General features: G+C 39.4%; 1 protein-coding gene across 1 annotated transcript in view; it reads right to left on the minus strand.

The window, feature by feature from the left end:
• The window catches only part of LOC148512052 (uncharacterized), a 34,981-nt gene extending 33,134 nt beyond the window's left edge, over nt 1–1,847 (minus strand). Inside the window, exon 1 of the mRNA XM_088482337.1 lies at nt 1,780–1,847. The gene's annotated coding sequence lies outside the window, so the exon portion shown is untranslated. The remainder of the gene's footprint in view (nt 1–1,779) is intronic.
• Nucleotides 1,848–6,000: the final 4,153 nt, after the last annotated feature.

Genomic DNA, 6,000 nt, shown 5'->3' on the forward strand with positions numbered 1-6,000 from the left:
AATAAGAAAGGTACCGTACCTGAGTACATGTAGAGTTGTAGTTTGTACTGTACGAGTTGTAGCAATTGTGCATAATGAAACTTGTAGTTTGTACTGTACGGAACAATGAGTTGTTCTAGGAATGATAATGGAATCTAAGATACACAATTACACACATGACAAAAGTACATATGTACATCTATAACACAGGATATAAATTAGGAGTAAAGGAAAATTGATGTATTGAACCACCCACACCGAGCGGCTTTATATTTAGCCGAGTAATGAGCGCGTCACGTCTGCTCGCAATCATTCCTAATACAAGGATCATGGTCTCTGTGACGTCTTATGTGTATCTATAAATCTTATATGTATATGGCTATCTGCTTGTACTGCATGAACGTATAGAAGAATGTATGAGTTGGGGATGCGAAGGCCGTGGGGTGGGGTACTGAGGTTGTGAGGTGGGAATCCTGTGGAGGTGATGGGGGTACTAAGACTATGAGGAGGCCATTATAGTGACTAGCTGGGTGCTGATGTGGACAGATACTATGCTGGGCACTGTGAGATGGGGATATGATGGGGTATTATGAGGTGGGGGCACTATGAGGACACATAGATGGGGGTATTGAGGTGGGGGCACTATGAGGGTACATAGATGGGGTATTATGAGGTGGGGGCACATAGATGGGGTATTGAGGTGGGGGCACTATGAGGACACAGATGGGGGCATTATAAGGTGGCGGCACTATGAGGACACAGAGGGGGTTACTATGAGGTGGGGGAACTGTGAGGACACATAGATGGGGGTATTATGAGGTGAATGGTGATATGAGGGGGGGCACTATGAGGACACAGAGGGGGGTATATGAGGTGGGGGCACTATGAGGACACAGAGGGGTATATGAGCTGGGGGCACTATGAGGACACATAGAGGGGGGTATATGAGGTGGGGGTACTATGAGGACACAGAGGGGGGTATATGAGGTGGGGGCACTATGAGGACACAGAGGGGGGTATTATGAGGTGGATGGGGATATGAGGGGGGGCACTATGAGGACAGAGGGGGTATATGAGGTGGGGGAACTGTGAGGACACATAGATGGGGTATTATGAGGTGGATGGGGATATGAGGGGGGCACTATGAGGACACAGAGGGGGGAATATGAGGTGGGGGCACTTTGAGGACACAGAGGGGGGTATATGAGGTGGGGGCACTATGAGGACACAAAGGGGGTATTATGAGGTGGGGGCAATATGAGGACACAGAGGGGAGTATATGAGGTGGGGGCACTATGAGGACACAGAGGGGGGTATTATAAGGTGGATGAGGACAGATAGAGGGGGGTATATGAGGTGGGGGCACTATTCAGGACACATAGAGGGGGCGTTGTCCTGATGGAGGATGAAACCATTTTTCTACAACTCCGGCCTCTTCCTTCTGATTTGTTCCCAAAAAGTTGCTAGAACATTTTTGGAGTAATGGATAGGGATATGAGGTGGGAGCACTATGAGGACACAGAGGGGGGTATATGAGGTGGGAGCTCTATGAGGACACATATATGGGGTATTATGAGGAGGGGGCACTATGAGTACACATAGAGGGTGGTACTATGAGGTGGGGGCACTAAGAGGGGGTATTATAAGGGGGAAGGGGTATGAGGGGGGTACTATGAGGTGGGGTACACACAAGGCCCGGATGGGGGCAGACAGGGGACCATGGAGCTGTGACACCGGCAGGCGGGAGATCTCTGTGTTATATCATCCTCATTATATCTCATCCTATATCTGTGTACTCACCGCACCGCCAGCACCGCTCCGCCGCTCTCCCGGGGGGTTACACACCTGACTTCCGGCCTGTGCGGTCCACGACCGATTTCCGGCCTGTGCGTTCCACGACCCACTTCCGGCTTGTGCGTTCCACCTCGCTTCCGGCCTGTGCGTTCCAACAGCCTCCTGTAGCCCAGCAGTGGTGCACCCTACACGCAGATGAGCCCAGTATGACTATAAAGACATTGTGTATGATATGAGGGATGATATATATATATATATATATATATATATATATATATATATATATCTCTATATATATCTATATATATAAATATCTATATATATATAGATATATCTATATATAGATATATATATATATATATATAGATATATATATATTGATAGATAGATCTTTATATATATATATATATATATATATATATATTTTGGTCTGTATTTTATGCTTGAAAAAAGCGCCGATTAAAGCGCTGAAACGTTGCAGAAATTACCTTCTACAGTTTGTCGTTTTTTCTACGGAGTGCCGCCCTGTGGTTGTTATGTTTGGTCCGTCCTTGTCCCAGAGGCTGACTGTGGAGAGCACCCGGCTCAGTATATTATGGAACCCATGAGTGCCGGAGGCCCGGACATATATATATATTTATATATATATATGGATATTTAGATATGTGTAGCTATTTTAGATAGATATATATAATATAGTTATTAGATATGAGATAGATATTAGGTGGATAGATATGAGATAGGTAGATGTGAGATAGATAGATATTAGATATGAGGTAGGTAGATTTGAGCTTGGTAGATATGAGATAGATGCATAGATAGATATAAGATAGGTAGATAGATATGAGCTAGGTATATAGATTGATATGAGATAGGTAGTCAGATAGATTGAGATAGAAAGATATGAGGTATATAGATATGAAATAGATAGATATGAGATAGGTAGATAGATGTGAGATAGATAGATATGAGATAGGTAGATAGATAGCTATGAGATAGATAGATAGATATGAGATAGGTAGATATGAAATAGAAATTAGATATGAGATAGGTAGTTATGAGATAGATACATATGAGATAGAGAGATATGAGATAGATAGATACATATGAGGTAGGTAGATATGAGAAAGATAGATATTAGATAGATAGATACATATGAGATAGGTAGATATGAAAAAGATAGACAGATAGATAGATATGAGATAGATAGATACATATGAGGTAGATATATATGAGATAGGAAGATATGAGATAGATAGATAAATATGAGATAGATAGACAGATAGATACATATGAGGTAGATAGATACATATGAGATAGGTGGATATGAGAAAGATAGATGATAGATAGATACATATGAGATAGATACATATGAGATAGAGATGAGATAGGTAGATATGAGATAGATAAATAGATATGAGATAGGTAGATATGAGATAGATAGGTAGATAGATATGAGATAGATAGGTAGATAGATACATATGAGATAGATAGATATGAAATAGGTAGATATGAGATAGATAGATATATAATAGATAGATATGAGATAGATAGATATGAGATAGATAGATAGATAAATATGAGATAGGTAGATATGAAAAAGATAGATATGAGATAGATAGACAGATTATTATTATTATTATTAGCATTTATTTATATGGCGCCACAAGTGTTCCGCAGCGCCTTACAAAGTACAAAAACAAATTGTATACAAGTGACTTACAGAACAATACAATACAGGACATGGATAATATATATTGCTACATTAGTGACCATATCACCCAGATAAGCAACAGAGCATAAGCAACCAAGTGTTAGGTGCCCTAGTGGTGAGTAAGAAGTAAATGACACTATAGTAAGGAGAAGCACAAGAGGGTAGATGGCCCTGCTCGTGAGAGCTTACATTCTAAAAAGGTGGGGGAAGACAAACTGGGTTGACACAGATGGGGTAGATGGGGACGAATGAGCATGTAGCAAGGAGTTAGAATGATAGCTGGAAGGCTTTGATGAAGTAGTGGGTCTTGAGAGCCCGTTTGAAGGATTGCAAACAGGTGGAGAGTCTGATGCGGAGTGGGAGAGAGTTCCAGAGGTGGGGAGCAGTGCGGGCAAAATCTTGGAGGCGGGAGTGGGAGGAAGTAATCAACTGGCATGAAAGGTGGCGTGCATTAGTTGAGCGAAGAGGGAGGAGAGGAGCGTGAAGGGAGATGAGATCAGAGATGTATATGGGAGAAGATTGGGTGAGGGCTTTGTGAGCGACCGTGAGAACCTTAAATTGGACTCTGAAAGGGAAGGGGAGCCAGTGTAGGGCTTGTAGGAGAGGGGAGGCAGATACAGAATGTTTGGAGAGGAAGATAAGCCGTGCAGCAGCATTGAGGACAGACTGGAGAGGAGAGAGATGGGATTTGGGGAGGCCAGATAGGAGGAGGTTACAATAGTCCAATCTGGAGATGACCAGTGAGTGTATGAGGGTTTTAGTAGCATCCTGGGTGAGATAGGGTCTGATCTTAGAAATATTTTTGAGATGGAAACGACAGGACTGTGAAAGGTTCTGGATATGTGGTTTGAAGGAGAGGGATGAGTCCAGGATAACTCCAAGACAGCGCACCTTGGGACTAGATGAGATAGTTATTCCATCAATTGATAAAGAAATAGTGGGAAGTGAGGTGATGTGGGAGGGTGGGAAGATGATTAGCTCTGTCTTAGACATATTAAGTTTAAGAAATCGCTGGGACATCCAGGAAGAGACAGCAGAGAGACAGTTGGAGATACGAGTCAGAAGAGAGGGGGAGAGAACAGGGGAGGAAAGGTAGATTTGAGTATCATCAGCATAGAGATGATAATGGAGGTCAAAAGAGCTGATGAGATAGATACAGATAGATAGATATGAGATAAATAGATAGATATGAGATAGGTAGATAGATATGAGATAGGTAGATACATAGATATGAGATAGATAGCTAGACAGATAGATATGAGAAAGATAGATATGAGATAGATAGGTAGATAGATAGATATGAGATAGGTAGAAATGAGAAAAATAGATATGAGATAGGTAGATATGAGATAGATAGATACATATGAGATAGGAAGATATGAGATAGGTAGATATGAAAAAGATAGATAGACAGATAGATAGATATGAGATAGATAGATACATATGAGGTAGATATATATGAGATAGATACATATGAGATAGGAAGATATGAGATAGATAAATATGAGATAGGTAGATATGAGATAGATAAATATGAGATAGGTAGATATGAGATAGATAGACAGATAGATAGATACATATGAGGTAGATATATATGAGATAGATACATATGAGATAGGTGGATATGAGAAAGATAGATGATAGATAGATACATATGAGATAGACAGATATATATGAGATAGATAGAGATGAGATAGATAGATAGATATGAGATAGGTAGATAGATATGAGATAGATACATATGAGATAGGTAGATATGAGATGGATAGACAGATATGAGATAGATATGAGATAGGTAGATATGAGATAGATAGGTAGATAGATATGAGATAGATAGATATAAGATAGATAGGTAGATAGATACATATGAGATAGATAGATATGAAATAGGTAGATATGAGATAGATAGATATATAATAGATAGATATGAGATAGATAGATAGATATGAGATAGATATTAGATAGATGGATAGATAGATATGAGATAGATAAATATGAGATAGGTAGATATGAAAAAGATAGATATGAGATAGATAGACAGATAGATAGATATGAGAAAGGTAGATAGATATGAGATAGGTAAATAGATATGAGATAGGTAGATACATAGATATGAGATAGATAGCTAGACAGATAGATATGAGATAGATATGAGATAGGTAGATAGATATGAGATAGGTAGATATGAGATAGATAGATATGAGATAGGTAGAAATGAGAAAGATAGATATGAGATAGGTAGATATGAGATAGATATGAGATAGGTAGATATGAGATAGGTAGAAATGAGAAAGATAGATATGAGATAGGTAGATATGAGATAGATAGATATGAGATAGATAGATAGATATGAGATAGGTAGATATGAGATAGATAGATATATATTAGATAGATAGATATGAGATAGATAGATAGATAAATAAATATGACATAGGTAGATATGAAAAAGATAGATAGACAGATAGATATGAGAGAGATAGATAGATAAGAGATATATAGATATGAGATAGGTA

This window comes from Taudactylus pleione, unplaced genomic scaffold, assembly GCF_031769625.1.
Source record: "Taudactylus pleione unplaced genomic scaffold, aTauple2 ptg000285l, whole genome shotgun sequence".
NCBI lineage: Eukaryota > Metazoa > Chordata > Amphibia > Anura > Myobatrachidae > Taudactylus > Taudactylus pleione.